This window comes from Geotrypetes seraphini, chromosome 2 (genome assembly GCF_902459505.1).
Source record: "Geotrypetes seraphini chromosome 2, aGeoSer1.1, whole genome shotgun sequence".
NCBI lineage: Eukaryota > Metazoa > Chordata > Amphibia > Gymnophiona > Dermophiidae > Geotrypetes > Geotrypetes seraphini.
Window position 1 is genome coordinate 299,604,460 of NC_047085.1, and position 21,040 is coordinate 299,625,499.

The 21,040-nt window shown below is 41.7% G+C and overlaps 1 long non-coding RNA gene across 1 annotated transcript in view; it reads right to left on the reverse strand.

Moving 5' to 3' along the window:
* Positions 1-7,115, reverse strand: part of LOC117355654 — a 39,708-nt gene extending 32,593 nt beyond the window's left edge. Inside the window, exons 1-2 of the long non-coding RNA XR_004538426.1 lie at positions 6,992-7,115; positions 1,570-1,680 (exon numbers count right to left, since the gene is read on the reverse strand). This is a non-coding gene — a long non-coding RNA (uncharacterized LOC117355654). The remainder of the gene's footprint in view (positions 1-1,569; positions 1,681-6,991) is intronic.
* Positions 7,116-21,040: the final 13,925 nt, after the last annotated feature.

The following is a 21,040-nucleotide window of genomic DNA, read 5'->3' on the forward strand; positions in this document are numbered from 1 at the left end:
CAGGTATACCACCCTAGCAATTGTACACTAAGCAATTTAAATGCACTGGATGTATAAAAGGCCTATGAATACATGCATAACTGCCAATTATCGACACCAATCATGTGCATAAGTACTACTATTCTATAAACTAGGCTCCATTGCTAGTGCTGGGTGACAGTTCAATAATGAACGCACATTCTCTTCCCCTGTCCGTGGCAGACAATAATTTCACTGAAATCACTTGTTACTAAACACTTGAGGGGCATTTTTGATAGAACATCTTAGTCCAACTTTGGATGTTTCCCACAAAACGTCCAAAATTGAACTTCCAGGAGGGTCCATTTTTGAAAATCCTTGATGTCTAATTTTTTTTTTTTATTATTTTGAAAATCAAGTAGTTTGAACATCTTGGCCACCAGGATGTCCAACTAGATGTCCAACCTCAGGACATCTAACTTTATTCCCCATGTTTGACCACAATACCATCCATGTTGAAAATTTCTAAATGAAGCCCATTTGGACGTGGGAGGGGCCAGATTTCTAATGGACTGACCACACAGACATGCCAACAGAACACTGGGACACATTAGAAGGCACTGCAGTGACCATCACTTAAAGAGTGCCAGAGTACATCTCACCATAACCCCCGTATAGCCCTTCAAAACTCCCACTTTATGACTGCAGCTGGCATCTATAGTACTGTTTTGGTAGGCTCACATTTTCCACCATAAATGTAGTGGTTAGAGTGGCTTATGGCCCTGGCTCCACCTCTCTGTGGTTCACTAGCCCACCCACCTGACAACTTAAGATACTTGTGTGATGCAAATACAAAGTGCTGCTGTTCTAGAGCCAAGTATATACTGTTTCATTCAAATTTTTTTGGGGTGGAAGGGGATCAGTGGCCACTGGGGGAGTGTCTGGGGCTCATTACTTAATCCCTCCAGTGGTCATCTGGTCAATTTGGGTACTCTTTTGGCACTTAAACGCTTCTCCAACGGGTCTAATTGAAAATGTCTAAGCTCCGTCTAGGACATCCTGGGAAAGTTTTGATTATAGCTGCAGGACATCTAAGTCTAAGCCCACTTAAATCCACCCATTCCCTGTCCATGGCACACCTACCAACATGCCCATTTCTCCACTGGACACACAATGAGTAAGAAGTCCTGCTAGATATTAAGAAAGTCAGTTCTGAAAAGGCCCACTTGGACATTTTGACCGACGAATAAATTTCACTGTTCCCTCTAAGCTGAGCAGGTGTCCTCCAGCTGCATTGCTACCACTAGGGGGTGGAATATTTTCAGTCGCTAAGAACAGGTATGTTCCCTGAAGTCCTGCAGAACTTGCCTGTCCCTCACAATTGAAAATGTGACAGTAAAACAACACCCTCTATTGGTGAGACTGTGGGTGGAGGACTCCTGCTCAGCTTAGAGGGAACAGTGAAGACTTCCAAGTGCCAGTTTATGCTGTCTTTTGGACATCTATCTTTTTTGAAAATGAGCCCCGTAGTCTCCTATCACTAATTTCCTCAATTCTCCAGTCATTTGTCCATGTGTAGTTCTATTCCCCTGCTAACCCTCATATCCATACCCATATCATCGATCTTCTTTCCATGCCAGTGCTTCATGTCTATTTTGCTCAACTGATGCACCTCTTTGGTATATGAATCTTGCACAAGACTCTTCATCAGAGTTGGCACACCTGCAGGAATGAAAACATATTCAACATGAGGAGGAAATATTAATAATAATTATAATGATAGAGAAACACAGAATATGATAAAACATAAGAGGGGAATTCAGTAAATCAAGGGTGCTCAATGAAACAACCCAGTCAGGTTTTCAGGATTTCCCCAATTAATATACATGAGATCTATTTGTATGCAGAAGGTCAGTGCTGTTATGCTTAGGGGTAGAGCACATTGTAGAGAATTGTATATTGTTATTTTTTTGATTTGTGTTGAGTGCGATTTGTAACTTATTGTGAATGTATTTTTGTAAACTGTTTAGGTTTTAGGCGGGTTAAAAATTGTTGAAAGAAATGGTGCTGGGATAATCTGCTAGAATTCTGTAAAGGCTGTTCCGCAAGAAATTACCTTTATAGAATACTAGCTTAGTGTGTATTGTGGTAAGTTCTACAGATAGCACCTAAAAAAATTGGCGCCCAAAAAAGTATTATTTTATAAACTGCGCTTAAAGGCCCTCTTTTACTAAGCCACAATAGAAGTTTTTACTGCAGTCTGTGGTGCTAAATGCTCCGATACTTCTCCTTCACTTATAGGACTTCTATGAGCATTAGAGCATTTAGCACTCCAGGCTACAATGAAAACCTTAATCATGGCTTAGTAAAAGTGTGTGTGTGGGAGGGGGGGAGTTAGGTGTTTTTTAGAGAATAGTGCTTGTGTCCGGGAATCACGCCTAACTTTAGGTGTGGCCATATGCACCAATGAAAATGTAGTACAAGTGCCTCTACCCTTACTATGCCACTGTATGGATGGTATGAAGAACCATAGGGCCATCCACGCATGCTTGTGAGCATACTGCAAAAGATTTCAATCACTGCTTTTCAACTCCTTCTTCTTCACCAGTCTCTGCTGCTCCCTTTAGTTTGTACCAAAGCTGATGCTATCCCTACAGAAGAAGACAGGAGAAGGAGGGGTACGGGGAATTACCCAAAACCAAGTGTCTGATCTGCTCAGAGAAAGCTAAAACAATCATTGCAGAAACAGCAATTTAGTTATAACATTAACAAGCCTCTGAGAGGAACAATGAATCCAAGAAAATACAAATTAAGCAAGAAACAGAAACAGTCTAAACATTTATGGAGCTCAACCATTCCTCCTTTGTAATTCTGTATATAGACTCTTCCTAATCACATAGTGTGATTGACAGTGGAATCTTAGCTATGAAGCTGAGAATGAAGTTTGAGTCAGTGAGCAGGCACATCAGATAAATTGCTCAGTGGGGGTTTCAGCATACCATCTCTATTTACTGAAAAATATATTATAAAGGTAAGAACCTAATCTCTTTTTCCAGTGCAATAGGGATGGAATGCTGAACCATAGGAACATACCTAAGCAATCCCCAAACTCTAGGGTAGGACAGGTGAGCCTGCTTGTAGTACTGAGAACCTAAAAGTGGAATCCTCTTTTGCTGCAATGTCTACCCTGTAGAATTTGGTGATGGTATGAAGGGAGGACCAAGTTGTTGATCAACAAATCTCAGGAAGAATTGCCTAAGAGGTGACCACTTCTCTTGTTGAATATGCCTTCAATGAAACAGTTGGTTGTTTGACGCAGCTGATATAGGCAGAGGAAATCACTCTAAGAATCCATCTAGAGATGGTGGCCTTGGAAACGGGTCTACCTTGTCTTGCCTGATTGGTTAACACAATAAAAAAATCTGAAAGATGAAACTCATGAGTGACCTCCAGGTAATGCAATAGGACTCTCCTGATGTCCTAAACCTTTAAGGCCTTGTCTCTCTTCTTGGACCCTATAGGATGAAATGCTGGCAACCTAACCTCTTGGCTCACATGAAATGTTAAAATGACCTTTAGTAAGAAGGAGGTAATCATATGCAAGGTCATTCCTGCTTCTGTGATCCTGAGGAACGGCTCTCTGCGCAACAATGCCTGCAAGTCTGAAACTCTCCTGGCCACCAAGAAGACTGCTTTGACCAATAGATCATTGAGAAAGGTTTAGTATAAGGGCTCATATGGAGCCCTGCTAAGTCCTTCTAAGACTATATTAAAATTCCAAGATGGAAACGGATCTTGAATCAGCGGCCATAGTCTCAGGGCACCCTTCAAGAACCTAACTATGTCCAGATGCACCGCTAGCGAACCACTCTTCTCTCAGCCCTGGAAGCATGAGAGCCCTGCTACTTGAACTTTAAGGGATATCATTGCCAATCCTTTCTCTAGGATAAAGGCCTGAGAGAGTATCTCTCCGTCCCCCCTGGCATGGTGTAGTCACCTTTTCTTGGGCTGCAGAGCATCTATGCCCTTATGGTGCACAATACTGCCATCCTGAAGCTCCAGAAGATGTTTCTTCCCCCCCCCCCCCACAATGGGACCATCTGCTTTTCTCCAGCCCTAGAGGACTGCAGAGGGGCTAGGTCCAAAGCTCCTGACTCTCCATCCCATGCCATGCAACATGTAGTACAAAGGCACTCTTCAGATGCCTATCCAGTGCAAATAAGGTATGATAGAAACATTATAATAATAATAATAATTTTATTTTTATATACCGCCAAAGCCATGATAGTTCGAGGCGGTTTACAACAAGAGGCGCTGGACAATCAGCGAAGTAGTTACAATACAATGAAGAAGAAGTTACAATGATGGCAGATAAAGGCCAAATGGCCCATCTTGTCTGACCATCCGCAGTAACCATTATCTTCTTCTCTCTCTCAGAGATCCCACTTGCCTATCCCAGGCTCTTTTGAATTCAGACACAGTTTCTTTCGCCACCACCTCTTCTGTGAGACTGTTCCATATAGGGGTATTAGGGTCTGAAGACTCCATCCCTATCAGGTTTGAGGAAAATAAGGTGTTTTGAAGAAGTTGGAGAACTTAGAAAAAAATTGGGAAATCTAAAATGACCAACGCAGCAGCATTTTGGTGTCAAAACCAGATTCAAAACGCTTCAGGGCTAACCAAAAAATTCAAAAAAATAGGATTTTAGAGGAAAGGGACCAAAGACCTTACTGCAGAAACAGTCAAAATACAGTTTTCACCTCCTCTCCCCCGATTTTCCTCATAGGCTGTTACAGCCTGTATTCAGACCATATGCTGGGGAAATGGTGCTGCAGCCTGCTTCAGATCCTTTAATGTTTAGCTGGATCTAGAGGGGCTCTCTGCCTGAAGCCGATGGTCAGCAGCCATGCCCAGATCTTTGGGCTGCCAGTTGAACCTTAGTCGGATTGTTCCTCAATCCCCCCCCCCCTCTTCTCCCTGGGCCATGACTGATGCAGTAAAAATGGGGTGGGGGTAGAGAGGAGGAGTAAAAGCTGTAACCAGCACCATGAGTACCCCAAAGGAACACTATTGATGCCTAACAACCTGCGCTCAAGCTCCTAACCAAGTTGAGTAAGTGCTTAGGGCCCGGAACCCTGAGCTCTACCAAGCTTCAGCAGGCTGGCTGAACAGGTCCTCAAAGGATGTACCTGCCAGCTTGAGGATGTGGCTTAAATGAGCCTGGGGTAGCAGCCTATTAAAAAATGGACAGGTATTTTGGTGGAATGGGCAAACATGAAATTTTAAAAAAAAATAGCCACTAAACTTTCTTACCATTGCTCAGGATTTTATTGGTTAGGGAGAATAAGATAAGGTCTTAATCCAAGAGCAGGTGAGAAAGTTTTATGAGTAGATATATATAAAACAAAAAATTGGATAAACCAGGATATAGAACCAGGTGGACAAGGATGGGATAAAATATTGATCTGGAAAAAACATGTGCTGTGTGCTGTGTACTTTGAAGAGAAACAGGGTAAGGCTAGGGCATTAGATTAATTGATAAGCTCTGTTGAAGGCCGGAGAAAATTCAAACCAGATGCTATAGCTTAAGTTTCACAGAAATTCATTGTTCAAATGTGTGTCCAGTTCAGTCTAGGGATATGCCCAAGGGATTTATGGGATGACAGGGTTTGGCCTTTGACCTGGTTGTCTTACTCTGGACTGCAGAGACTATACATTCCAAGGGGCCCTTCTTTTGCAGAGTAAAGTTAGAAACACTAATTGGATACACATGTGTAATGCATATATGATGAATTAAGTTTTAGTAAGCTATTAAAATCATAAATTAGTACTTACATATGTAGGAGCTTTCATTTAAAGGTCTTAGACTAGAATATATCTACCTTAAAAATGTATTAAAGGAAGTATATAGGAAAAATTAGAATTATATGGAAGTTTTTGGGAGTGGGCTAACCACTCCCCCTCCCCCTCCCCTTCTCAGTGCATGCTGATAGACCACTCAAGTAGCATGTGGAAGAGAAGCAGTTTGACTTTTAAGGGACACAGAAAGGAGATAAAGCTGTGTATATGAATATTTTTCTGTGTAAGTATGTTATAATATTGTTTTCTTCTATATTTTTCTTTATTATGATGTAAGCTAGTATTAAAATGTAACTTTTAGGAATTCTTTTGTGAAAGGGGGAAAACACGCCCCCCCCATGCGAATGTATTGAAGCAAGCCTTATATGGTATTAAATATTTATGACCAATTATATACAAGTAGAGGAATGTCCTCAAATTAAGTATATATAGGTAAACGTAGCAGAATAGCAGTTGTTGAGTCCATTCTTCGGAAAGCTATATTTACGCTTCTGACTGTAATGTGTCTCTATTGTACAAATGCCTTTTGAAATAAGATTATTCTGTTAATTTTAATAAACAATATTTGATTGGAAATATTTGTACAATTATCATTATTCCCAGGTCTCTAAGGTCAGAGGTAGGGGATATTACTCTGTTCAAGCTGCATACATAAAAGTCTGCTCCTCTCCAAGCAGACAAAGCAGTCCATTTAAGCCACGCAAAACATCCATGAACAAGCTGAAAAAACAGAAAAATAATGCAAAACAATAAAGAAATAAACAGAGCAGATCAGAAAGTCACCTTCATGTTCACCTTCGGAAGGAAGAACTGAAGGGGGCATCAGAGACTGTGGAGAAGGAGTTGAAAAGCTGTGGTTGACATCTTCTGCAGTATGCTCACAAGCATGAATGGATAATCCTATGGTTCAGAATATCATCCCTATTGCACTGGAATCAATAGTATAATTTTTTGATGTTTAATATCCAATCTGAACAAACAGGTCAAGGCTGTTAAAAAAAATTAGCAGTATATGTAAGTTTGAAATCTTTTGGTGGCCCTCAAAGCTTTCTTGTACTCACACTGTGGCCCTTTACATGAAAAGGTTTGGGGACTACTACTATAGTATATAAATTAAAAAAAGGAATTTAATAGGGAAATTCAAATTAGCAAGAAACTTAGAAGAGTATCACACCTGGGAATATATTTGCCCGCAGACAATGCCCAAGTTCATAATATCGTGCATGAGGAGAATTTCCCATCAGGCCCTCTTTCATACGGAACTCTGGGATGATGATGAAAGCCTCTTGTCTTTTGCTTTCTGCCTCCATCTGGGACTGTGGCATCTGGAAACCACAGAAGAGAAATTTATAAAACCTTTCATAAATCATGCCCAACTATGAACAGGTCGTGATCTACTTTTTCTGGCCATAAGTGCCGAAGATCTACCATCATGAAAATTAAGTTTCAAATTAGTTTCAAACTAAATTCTAACCCAATAAAGTTGGAGAATTCCCCCCACCCCCCCACCCCCCATTTTTTATGAACTTTCCATCATTTACTTGAATGTGATCAGCTGTTAGGCAAATTAAGCAAAAACAAAACAGAGAGACAAAGATCCAGTAAGAGCTGCGAGGGGAAATGGAAAGTACATTTTTTCTTAAAGTTTTATTGAGTAATAACTTTCTTTAACTTTTATTGAGTAATTTTGTTAAATTTAGGTCGAGTATTGATCCAGGCTGATCTTGCACAATCTTTAATATTTAGCTCTTGCTCATTAGTGAGATGTCTGAGCTTGCATTTCATCCACCAGCTTTTTGAAGTTGGGTGAATATTGCATGAGGGCCAGTCTCAGGGAATCCTGGAGATGTTCATCTGTCATGTTGGAATGTTGTGTACACTTTGTCATTTTCAGATGGGAAAACATAGATTCACACAAATAAGTTGAACCGAAACAGGAGTGTACAGCTTCACTGCATCTTCTCAAGTTGGAAAATTTGTTTCTAGGCAGTAGCTTCCAAAATGATTCTTGCTCAGCATGGATCTTGAGAAAAATGTCATTTTTAAGGGTTAATATTTCATTTTCAAGAGATGGCTTGTTCAATGAGTAATTTTTACTGATAGTAGCTGCAGGTTCTTTAATGTCCACATCTACTTTGAATGGATATGACAAGTACTCCACAACTGTTCCAATTTTTTGGAAGTCACAGAATCTATTTTCGAATTCCTGGATAACAGAATAGATTTCTGTCACATACTTATCGTTCTGAAAAACAAAATTTGGTTATTGTCCCAGATGGTCCTGCATATTAGGAAAATAATAAAAAGTGTTGTTTGCAAAGTCAGTCATCATTAGCTCAAATTTGCTCTTGTAGGATGAAACTGTACTCATCATTTTGCCAATGCATTTGTTTTTACCTTGTAGTTCAAGGTTTGTATCACTTAGTTCACCTGTAAAGTCAGCGAGAAATGCCAGATCACATAACCACTCCTCATCTTCCAACTCTGCTTGGTCATCTCCCCTCTCCTTCAAAAAAACTTCTTATTTCATTCAGCAGATCACAAAATCTTTACAGAAATGTGTGCCTACTTATCCACTTTACATCTGTGTGCTAAACAATTTCCGCTGCCCCTTCATTAAGTGTAAGATTGAAAAGCCGTCTTTGAAGTGATCTTCCATGAACTGAATCAGCTATGCAGAGCCTTATAATGACGTTCCAGATTACCCTTTTTGGGCAAGGATACTGGGGCTTTACAAATTAGACAACAACACTTGTCTTTCATCATGATGAAGAAGTAGTCCATTTCCCATTCATCATGAAAGTGGTAGGTTTTGCTCTTCTGTGGAACATTCATCTTCATTATACTGGGGTGGCTGGATGTAAGAAGGCCAAATCTGCTAAGTTAGTATAAACACTGGCTGAATCTGGTCCATATCTGTCACTGTTCCAAAGTATTAAAGATCAACAGGAACTGAAGACCTCTGGAGGATGTACAATACAAGGACTGGAGATGCCAAAATCACACATGCAGTTCTAAAAGTAAAAATTACTCAAGTTTGTCCATCAAGCCCCTTCCCTTCTCTTGTTTAAAAGCAGACTGAAAACCCATCTTTTTGATATAGCTTTCAATCCTTAACCCTACTCCTCTGCTCTCCAACCCAACCAGCTGATTAACCGTTCCCCTTAACTGTATCCATGACATCTTGTTTGTCTGTCTTGCCTGTTTAGATTGTAAGTTCTTTTGAGCAGGGACTGTTTTCTTACTCTTTGTGACTCTGTACAGCACCGCGTGCATCTGGTGGCGCTATAGAAATAATAACAGTAGTAGTAAATAAGAAATCATCATACTGGCACTAATAATCAAATACCACCAAACAATCATAAAAAAACCCTCAAACACCTGTTATACTATGTGTATAAATTCTGTTTACCTCATCAAACTACCAGGTGTATAGTGGTATGTAAATAAAATTTTATGTTATGTTATGTATAGCCTCATCCCCCAAATACTCAGGGTAAATAAACCAAAGATATGAGAGGAGGCTGCTTGCCCACAAAGAAAGCAGTATGTAAATGTGCTTTACAACACATTTACAGGGGAAATTTAACCAAACTTAAGCCCCAAACTGCAAGACACTAGGCCTAAACAAAATAGATTATTTCCCCATGTTTGAAGTTGATCTGGCCATGTCAGGAAAATCCCATATGTTCTAATCCAGCGATGGCGAACCTATGGCACGCGTGCCAACTGTGGCACGTGAAGGCCTTGCAGCTGGCACGCGCAGAGCCGCCATCAGGGCAGTACTACCAGGCGGTGCACAGGAGAGAGAGCTGAACGGGGACGATGGGGGACCCGCGGGGTTAAATATAACTCGAGCCGCGAGGCTCGTCTTCTACTCCGACTGCCCTGCCGCTCACACAGCCGATCGGAAATCTTCCCCGACGTCGGCGCTGACGTCGGAGGGAGGGCTTAAGCAAAGCCCGCCCTCCGACGTCAGCGCTGAAGTCGGGGAAGATTTCCGATCGGCTATGTGTGCGCGGCGGGACAGGCAGGAAATAGAAGACAAGCCTACGCGGCTCGAGCTACATTTTGCTGAGAAAGTTGCTAAGATGGGCTGGGAGACAAACGGGGAACACAAAAGGGGGAGGGAGTGCGTTTTGGACACAAGGCATGAACTTGGGAGAGAGGAAGGGAGGGAAATAGATGCTGAGGTGGGGGAGGGAATGGGTTTTTGGACACAGAAGGCATGGACTTGGGAGAGAGGAAGGGAGGGAAATATATGCTGAGGTGGGGGAGGGAATGTGTTTTTGGACACAGAAGGCATGGACTTGGGAGAGAGGAAAGGAGGGAAAAAGATGCTGAGGTGGGGGAGGGAATGGGTTTTTGGACACAGAAGGCATGAACTTGGGAGAGAGGAAGGGAGGGAAAGAGATGCTGAGGTGGGGGATGGAATGGGTTTTTGGACACAGAAGGCATGGACTTGGGAGAGAGGAAGGGAGGGAAAGAGATGCTGAGGTGGGGGAGGGAATGGGTTTTTGGACACAGAAGGCATGAACTTGGGAGAGAGGAAGGGAGGGAAAGAGATGCTGAGGTGGGGGATGGAATGGGTTTTTGGACACAGAAAGCATGAACTTGGGAGAGAGGAAAGGAGGGAAAGAGATGCTTAGGTGGGGGAGGGAATGTGTTTTTGCACACAGAAGGCATGGATTTGGGAGAGAGGAAGGGAGGGAAAGAGATGCTGAGGTGGGGGAGGGAATGGGTTTTTGGACACAGAAGGCATGGACTTGGGAGAGAGGAAGGGAGGGAAATAGATGCTGAGGTGGGGGAGGGAATGGGTTTTTGGACACAAGGCATGAACTTGGGAGAGAGGAAGGGAGGGAAAGAGATGCTGAGGTGGGGGAGGGAATGGGTTTTTGGACACAGAAGGCATGAACTTGGGAGAGAGGAAGGGAGGGAAAGAGATGCTGAGGTGGGGGAGGGAATGTGTTTTTGGACACAGAAGGCAAGGACTTGGGAGAGAGGAAGGGAGGGAAAGAGATGGTTGTGTACACGGGGAATAGAAGAAAGGAGAATTTTTGGTCATAGGGAGGGAGTGAGGTACAGACAGTAGCATACCAAGGTGGGGGTGGGGGCGGTCTGCCCCGGTTTTATGCCCCAAGGGGGTGCACAGCTGGCCACCCTCCAGTGTTCTCCCTAGGCTGGCAAACTGCGTCTCTTTAGCCACTTGAGTGCCACCGCCGCCATTGGGAACAGGCCGGTGCCAAGTTCTCCCTGCTTTTCACTGTGGGGCCGACCAACTCTCGCCACCCGCGTCAATTCTGATGTCGGAGAGGACGTTCTGGGCCAGCCAATCGCTGCCTGGCTGGCCCAGAACGTCCTCTCCGATGTTAGAATTGACGTCGAGTGGCGAGAGTTGGTCGGCCCCATGGGGAAGAGAAGCAGGGCGAACTCGGCGCCGGCCTGTTCCCGATAGCGGCAGTGACAGCCTATTCCCCAGTGGCGGTGGCAGCATTTTCCCAATGGTGGTGGCATAGGGGAGGGCAAGGAGGAAGAAAGAAAGGGGGGGACAGGGAGCCAAAAAAAAAAAAAAGAAAGAGGGCTGGGTGAAACAAAGAAAAATGGGGCACGGAGAGAGAGAGAAAGACAGACATACAGAATGAAAGGGGGTATGGAGAGAGAGAAAAAGAAAGAAGGGGGCAGGGTGAAACAAAGAAAAAGTTTGGGGAGGGAATGAGGTCTGGAGGAGAGAAAGCATACAGGAGGCTGAAAAAAGGGAAGAAATATTGGATGCACAGTCAGAAGAATAAAGTGCAGCCAGAGACTGATGAAATTACCAAAGGTAGGAAAATGATTTTATTTTCAATTTAGTGATCAAAATGTGTCCGTTTTGAGAATTTATATATGCTGTCTATATTTTGCACTATGGCCTCCTTTTACTAAACCGCAATAGCGTTTTTTAGCGCAGGGAGCCTATGAGCTTCAAGAGCAGCGTGGGGCATTCAGCGCAGGTCCCTGCGCTAAAAACCGCTATCGCGGTTTAGTATAAAGGGAGGGGGAATATTTGTCTATTTTTGTATAGTTGTTACTGAAGTGACATTGCATAAAGTCATCTGCCTTGACCTCTTTGAAAACCCGCGGAATATAACATTTTCTCTGCGTACAGCGTGCTTTGTGTTTTTAAAAATTTTATTGTTGGTAGATCATTTTGACTTGGCCACAAAGGTAAGGGGGAGGGAGGGGAGCTGCTGAAAGAGTCTACCTTGACGTGGTTGCAGGCTTACAAATCTTTTGGTCAAAGAGTGCGGCGACAGAGAAAAGTATGTGTGTATTCGGCCCATGAATGAAATCATTAAAACATTATAAATTGCCAATAAATTGAAATGAAAACCAAAGGATTGTGAATCAAATTGATTCTCTGACAATACAAAGATTCCAACCTTTAAAAATGATGTTACATAGTTCATGCAACTTTATAAAGAGTTTTTAGATACTAAAATCTTGTTATTAAGGTTTAATTGACGTGCTGGCACTTTGAGGAAATTCTTTGGTTTTGTGCGGCAGTTTGGGCACTCGGGCTCAAAAAGGTTAGCCATCACTGTTCTAATCCATATATTTCTCATTTCATTTCTGGAAAAAGCTAAAAAAAATTCAGTCTCTGATTCCAATATGTGGTCTACTATTAACATTCTAATGGCCTGTCCCTTCACCTAATGTTTAAAACACCTCCATAAGATTTAGCATATAAAAAGACATCTGGGATGCACTCTCAACCTGGTATGCGCTCCAGGCATTTACTTGTTTTTAATTAAGAGGTCCACGGATGGCTCCTGTTGGACCTGAAAATCCTCCGAAGGCTCCCTATGACATATGTTATTTGATTGTCCCCATTTACAGATTTTTTGGTCCTCTATATGGAATGTGATCACCAAACTTTTTATTATTAACGACCCCTTCATATTAGATGTCTTACTTCTGGGATCCCCGGCACTGTCCTCACCTTTATCTATGTATCATGATCGCCTTTTGACCCTTTTGTTATTTATAGCTCTGCAATTAATTCTACAAAATTGGAAAGACTTTTCTAACCTCAGCCTTACTCATTGGTGGAATTCAGTATCCCTCCATGTGAAATATGAGAGGCATATGGCATAATGCTCTAAGTCACTATCCACTTATGATAAAACTTGGTCGATACTTATGGACCATTTTACATAAGACCTTTGAACTAATACATATGAGATCACTTATTGATATAACCATCACTCATTTATTTGTTTTACTTCTTTGCACTATCATTGATATCTCTATCTGATGTATCTTAGGAATCAATATGACCCTCTCCACGTTTATAATATTGGATTTTACTAAGCTTTTATATTCTCTATGGCTTTATATAATCGCCTGCATTATGGCATTATACTTATTTCATGGCCCTGCCACTCTATCCTGCAATGTACTCTGGCCAGAAGACTGTATTAATATTAGATTTATTATTATTATTTGTTGATTCTATGTTTAATACCGATATAATATCTTATTGTGATATGATGTACCGGAAAGGAGCTGTCACTTGTTTATTCTTGTTGGGCTTTCTCGGAAGCCTCTTGTTGTCTTTTTTATATCTATAAAATCAATAAAAATATTTTGAACAAAAAAAAAAAAAAAGAGGAAGGTAATATGGATCTATTTATTTATATTTATTTCTAAGGCTTGTATTTCCAATGCTGCTAAGTAGTTTACAATATTTCAAAATTAAATAACCAGAAGGGGGATAAAATAAAAACAACAAACTAAAAAGGAGAGAAAAAACAGAAATGTATGGAAGAAGAAATGCAGGTATTAATTAAACAAAAGGACATGGATGGTTGAAGTTACTTCTGAAGTTCAAAAGTGCTTTAAATAACCAGGTTGTTTTTTTAACCTGTTTCTTGAAACTGGAGTATAAGGGCTTTGATCTAATTTCTAATGGTAGGAAATTCCTTAGCTGTGGCCTGGTGTAAAAGCTGTGTCACGTGAAATATCAAGTCACTTAAGGAAAGAAGGAAAAGATAATTAGGAGCCTTTTGTGATGTACAAAGTATATAAAATAAAGTGTAAGGGATTATATTAGGCATGAAGCAAGGAGCAGAAGGGATAAGACTTTTATATATCAGAGTAAGAAGTAGAGAATGACACAGGGACAAATTTGTCCATGTCCCTGCAGGAACTGAATTTCCTCATCCGATCCCAGTGAGTTTTGTCACTGTCCCTGGCGCTGCCCCATTCCTGTAAGCTCTGCTTTAACCGCACAAGCCTCAAACACATGATTTTAAAGTGTTTGAGACATAGGCAGCGGAACGCTTTTTTGTTTGGGGGGGGGCCTGCAAGCTCCGACTCATACACCACCCAATCTCTGCCCCAGACCCTGCCACCATAATAGTACTACTGTAATTGTAATACCATTTTTTCCATTCATTTTTCATATATACACACAATATAATCTTATTAACAATACATAATAATTAACCACAAAATTAAACTACGCAAAGCACACTGCATTTCTCTCAACATTCATTCCTACCAGAACACCTGGCCTTGGTCACACATGCAGAACACAGATAACCCCTATGTAAATACAGGACCACAAACTAAGTACTAATATATACAAACAAAACCCTTAGAATCAAGACTCTGCATACAGTACAACCCCCAGAGAAATAGAAACAAATGCATTTCTTCCTGAACAGTGCAAAATATAGAGAGCAGATGTAATTTCTCAAAATTGACACAATTCAATCACTAAATTGAAAATAAAATCATTTCCCCTACCTTTGTTGCCTGATGATTTTGGTTTTCAAACCATCTTTCCCAGTTTCTGGCTGCACGTCCTTCTGTCTGTGCTCTTAACTGTGTATCCAGGGACACTAGGACATTTGCTGTTTTTCTCTCCTTCACTTTCTGCCATACATCTGTCTTGAGCATTAACTTTTAACATTCAACTTTCTTTTATTTTTCTGCTTTCTTCTCAAAATCTACTTTTCCATGCCTTCCCTTCCCATCTATCCATGTGTACCATCTCCTCCCTCTTTCTTCTCCCCTATTCCCAGCTATCCATAAGAAGTATTTCTTCTTATATCTTCCCTGTCACACCCATCGCTGTGCACCATTGCCTCCCTCTGTCTCCCCTTTCCCTCCATCCCTTTGCACCATCTCATCCCTCTCCCATGGTCAGACATCTCTGTCTTCCCCCTTCCCCCCTCATATGGTCTAGCTTCTTTCTCTTCTCCTTTCCATAGCCTGCAATCTCTCTCCCATGGTCTAGCATCTCTCTCTCCATCTCTCCCTCTTCCCGAGGTCTAACATCTCTCTCCTCTCCTTTCTGCAGTCTAGCATCTCTCTCTCCCCTCCTTCCCTTCCATTCAGTGGTCTGGCATCTCTCTCTCTCTCTCTCTCTCCTTCCCATTCCAGTGGTCTGACATCTCTCCTCCCTTCCAGTGTAACATTTCTCCCTCCCTCCTCTCCACCACTATTATGTCCAACAATTCTCCATCTTTCTTCCTTTCCCCATATACATCATCTCTCTTTCCCTCTCAAGCCACACATCTATGTCCAACAATTTTCTGTTCCTTTTCCCTCCCCCACCGGCAGCATTTAATTCTCTCCCTTCCCATTACTCTACCTGTGTAGCATCTCTCTTTTTCCCCTTTCTTAAACCCCTCCAGCCCGTGCATTTTTCCTTTCCAACCATGCAGTATCTGTATTTCCCAATCCTCTGAGCATCTGTCCTCCCTGCCTTCCCAGCACCTTACTCCCTGAACCCAGCCTCTCCCTGCTAGACTCTGCACCCAGCCCCCTCCCTTCCTTGCCAAGCACTGCACCCATCCCTCTTCCCTCCCTCCCAGTGCCTGTGCCCAGATGAGGGGAAGAAGTGGCGGGGGGGTGCCCAATCGCGGTGGCGGGGGTGCCCGATCGCGGCGGGGAGGTGCCCAATCGCGTCGGGGGGTGCCGGATCAAGGGGGGAGGGTGCCGGATTGCGGGGAGGAGGGTGCTGGATTGCGGGGGGGGCGCACGTAAATCGAGCCATGCTCGGTTTCCGAGGCAACGATTTTGCAAATGTTTTGCTTGTCTTGCAAACCGGTGCACTCATAAACCGAGGTACCACTGTATTGTGTATTCCACCTGAAAATTTACCTCCTATAGTTAAGAGTTAATTACCTACAATTTAAAAGTTCTGGGGAGGCATCTACCCCCAAGGAGATTCAAGGAGATAATGAGTGGGATTTAGATCTGACAACCTTCCTAGAGAGCTCATTAGAGGTAGTAACTGAAAGGAGAACCGTTAGTTACACTTGCTTTGGAAAGTGACCGTGAATATATTCTACGTCTGTATTTTCGTCATTTAAATGATCAGTTCTTTGGGGCCAAAATTCGTATATTTCCAGATATGGCTCAAAAGTCTCAGAAACGGAGAAAGGAGTTCTTGGCATTAAGGCCAAGAATCCTTTCCCTAAGTGGAACCTTTTTGTTAAAATTTCTGATGAAATGTTTTGTTACCTATAAAACTAAGAATGTCTTAATTTTTATCCCAAACAGCTGTTAGAGTTTATTGAAACAAGAGAAGGAGGAACATCTGTAGCAACTAATGTATAACTTGCTATACCATCTGTAGGTAATTCAGAGTAATGCTGCTTTTCTTTTGTGTTGTTATAATTCTTCAAATATGGTGGACTAAATATCCTAGTTAATTGTTTGATATTTCTTTTGTCAATTTCCACTATGCTATATTGATCTATTCAAGTTGTAATTATTCTACTTGATTGTAATAAGAAAGTTGTTATAAAGAAAAAGAAAAAAAAAAAAAAGAAGGTGCCATTCGCAATAATGGCATCGCCTCACTTTGCCCACCTGGCTAGTCTGGCAGCATTCATAGCTCCAGGCAAAATGGTTCCTCTAGCTCTAGGGAATGAGAAAGCAAACTATCTTCCTTTGCCATGGATGCCCAAATTGGAGCCACTGTGCTGCTTACAGCTTGTATAGAACAGTTCACCATAGATTCCCTCAGTTTCTACTGAAAAACTAGGACTCCTCGGATTGGCCAAGCACTATTGAACTCACTTGGACTTATTGAACTCACTTGGACTCACTTGGACTTATTGAACTCACTTGGACTCACTTGAACTCACTTGGAGTTATTGGCAATTGTAAGAGGCTCCTATTCACTTAACCCTTACTTCTGTAATCTTACCCTCTCTTTTACTAAGGTGCACTATGCTTTTTAGCTCATGATAAATATTAGCACGTGCTAATCACGTGCTAAACGCTAACACGTGCATGTTATCCTATAGATGCATTAGCAGTTAGTGCACACGTTGATTTAGTGCGCCCTAAACGTGCACTAAAATGCTTAGCATACCTTAGTAAAAGAGGGCCTTAGTGTTACCAGCCAGACTCTGTATTTGTTGAGCAACTTTCTTTCATAACATGAAATAAAGAATAAACCCTCACAATTGATGACTTCAAGGCAGTTCAGCTCTGTCACAGAATCTTCTCACTCTAACAGCCCATCCTATTCAAGCCAGAAGTGTGTTCTCCAGACTTAGATAGAGAATCTAAGGTGTGTTAGAAATAAAGGGTAAAAACTCGGTAGGAGAACATGGTAGACTCAGGTTCTAACAGTCTTGTGGTCTGACAATATGGCAACTGTTCTTTCTCAGACTAAACAAGAAGGGGGGAGGGGGAGCGCTTAAGCTCTGTGGTTGTAGCCTAGCTCTCTGGGAGAAGCAAAGCCCTCTGGGGATTTAAGTCCGCAGAGCACACCTTATCTATATATTTTAACATGAACACTTAAACTTGTTCTTATATAAGAAACTGAGCAAATGCCCACATAAAGAGGAGGCATATCAGCCACGGCACAGTCTAATTGGACATGTGCATCCATTGGATCAACTGAAGGTGAGATTACTGGGGTGGCAGGGTAAATCTGCCTCCTTGCTTTCCTTTTCTCCATTAAAAAATCAATTCAGGCAAACTTCTCAAAAGACTTGCTCATGTACCCTGCACCACTGCCATCTTGAAGCTGCTCCCAGAGGAGGATATTTTTACAGTCTAGGCACTTCTTGGTCCTTGACCTCCTTTTAGCTAAGATGCACAAACCAGCCGTAAAGGTGTCAGTGACCAAGGGAGATTCGTTCCAAAAATATTTATTAAATTCTCCTTACTACTACTACTTCTCCTTGGTCATTAGCACCTTTGTTCTTGGTTTATGCACTTCAAGTGATCTGTGAAGGTTGTTTCCTCTTTTCCTTTTCTACTTTTGGCTAAAAGCAAGGGCAAATGATAAGAATTGAACTGAGGACAGTCTCTTTCTAGTCTTTTGTCTGAGATTGAGAACTTGCACAATATGAAAAGAAAGGGGCATCCTACCCCATCCCAGAGTGCAGGAAACAGAAAATCGATGAAACCAAGATAATTAAATGTCTTGTTAAAGATGAATTATACTTCAAAAGAGTTAAGGCATGACTTTCTTGGTCCTTTGGCTAGGAGCAAACATAAAGGCTGACTCACATGCAGAGGACAGTGTGCTTTTGCCTCCTATGCTGTTTGTCAGCAGCAATGTTTAGGAACCTAAGCAATATGGGAACACTTTGCTATCTAACACAGTTGGGAGAAAACTATTTGGACCCTGGGAAAATGGGGAAATAAATTATCTGTAAATAAAAAATAAATATATAAATAAATACACACAAGCCCCCATTGTTCATACATCAAACAAAATCTCTAATAATCTGGTAGCAGCAAATATCACCAGGCTTTAAGTGGATACAACCAGCCAAAAAAAAAAAAAATCCCTATAACTGCAGAGGACCTGGGGAGAATTATTGAAACAAAGGATATACCGGATGCTCCAAAGGAACAATAGCACAAAAAGTAGCTAGTCTAGGCCAATAAGAATAGCCAGCAGATGCCAAAAAGCAGCTGCATTCCTTATGAATCAAGCTCACATGTAAGTGGTGCCTTTCAAGTAAGAGGTCCAGTGTCATTGGTATATAAAATATACATTTCAAGCTATATATATTTGCAGCAGATTAAAATGTCTAAGGGGTCCTTTTATTAAGGTGCGCTAAATGATGTAACGCACGCTAAAGATTAGCGCGTGCTAAATGCTACGGCATCCATTATATTCTATGGGCGCCTTAGCATTTAGTGCATGCCATATCGGTTAGCACACCTTAATAACAGGATCCCTAAGTGCCACTGCTGAAAATTCATATATATCTTTAAACAGATTTCTTATATGTTTAAAGTGATATTTACCAGTTGGCATGTATAAATGTATTGCTCCCCTCTCCCCCCAACACGCACAAAAACACAACATTGCAACCAGCAGGTTTTTTTTTTTTTTTTTTTAAACATCCAGATATTCAGCAGTAGTATCAGTCTCGTGGCTGCTGCTGAATGTGATATTAAATGATATTAAACCAGTCTGCTGCTACTAGTTATTATTTCTTTAGTGCTACCAGATGCATGCAGCACTGTGCATTAAACACGCAAAAGACAGTCCTTGATCGAAAGAGCTTAGAATCTAGTTATGACAGACAAACTGGATAACTTAAATGAATATCACATAGGACAGTATTTTTATTTTATTTTGGGAGGGTTGATGGACTGTTGGTCTGACCCAGTAAGGCTATTCTTATGTTCTCATGGGGTTTCTTGCTTGTTTGTTTTTGCTATCATAAGTTATTCAGATACTTATCTGGGTAATAGCCCTGAACATCTCTGCTGACTGAATACCCTCCAGCTCCCTTCTGCCCACAAATTCCACAGTACTATCTGGATTGTGCTGAGGTAATGAGAGGAAATATTATACCGTACCATCTGGTTTGTGCCACTGAATATCCCTCTCACTGGCACTCTACCTAGATAAGATGCCTTGAGCGGGGAGGAAGGGAGGGTATTGGATGTTTTCTTTTGCAGGGGAGGAATGGTGGATGGATGGGGGTTAGAGAGAGGGGGAATGGACTGGGGAGGAACGGTTATTGTATTGTTGGGGGGGGGCAGGTTTTTGCTGGGGGTCTTTTTTTTTTTCATTTGTTGGGAGGAAATTTTGGGTGGGTGTGCTGTGGGTAGTGGACCTTGTATTTTAATTGTGCTTTTTGTATATTGTTTGATGGTCCCGAATGGGATGTTTGTAGATTTTGTTCAAATTTCTTTTCAATAAAATATTTATTGATACAAAAAAAAAAAAAAATTATATCGGTACAAAATTAATTTTATAACAGGCACTGGCTATTGCACCTGGTTTGAGCCTATTCTATAAATAAAAGTAGGCACATATGGCGGAAAACACATGTATATTGTGGCATGATCACCTATGACAGCCATATGACTGATATAAATGCTCATGCCTACATGTTAGCACTCATACACATAAATGATAGAATGCTATCATACTCAGTAGCTGTACACTCCACCCATGCTTTGCTAAAACCCCACCCATATGCATGGCCACCAGCAAATTATGTACTATCAAAGCATGGTGTAGGCCAGGGGTAGGCAATTCCGGTCCTCGAGAGCCAGAGCCAGAGCCAGGTCAGGTTTTCAGGATATCCACAATAAATATGCATGAGATAGATTTGCATCTCAAGGAGGCAGTGCATGCAAATCCATCTCATACATATTCATGGTGGATATCCTGAAAACCTGGCCTGGCTCCGGCTCTCGAGGACCGGAATTGCCTAACCCTGGTGTAGGCTATATTCTGTAAGAGGTCATTTACATACTCCCATTTACATTCCTTTTTGCCACCTAAAACTAGATGGCTCCTTATAGAAAAAGCCGTAATGGCTCCTACCCCATATAAATCCCACTGACCAGACAAAACGTGGATACTTCTAAAAAAAAAAAAACCAAAAACCTCCATCCCCGCAATCCTGTCTCTGAGCCTATCAATCTGCCTGCATACCTCTTCGCGACCTTAGAATTACAGGGTTCTAAGTGACAATTTTCAGTATTTTTAACTCTGATGACTTCCGGGTTCTATCTGACATGTAGATGTTACAACACTCACGAGGATTTATTGCAACTTAACCGTTCCTTCATTTCATAAGAAATTACGTGGTAAATCTGCACATGTCATTGCCCCACAAACCTCCACGTCAAATTCCTGAGAATGACTTTCGGTACAGTTAGAATTATGTAATTCTAAGGTCGCGTCTTCTAGACTGACCCTGTCAGTTTCCTTTCTTCGTTTCAAGCATAT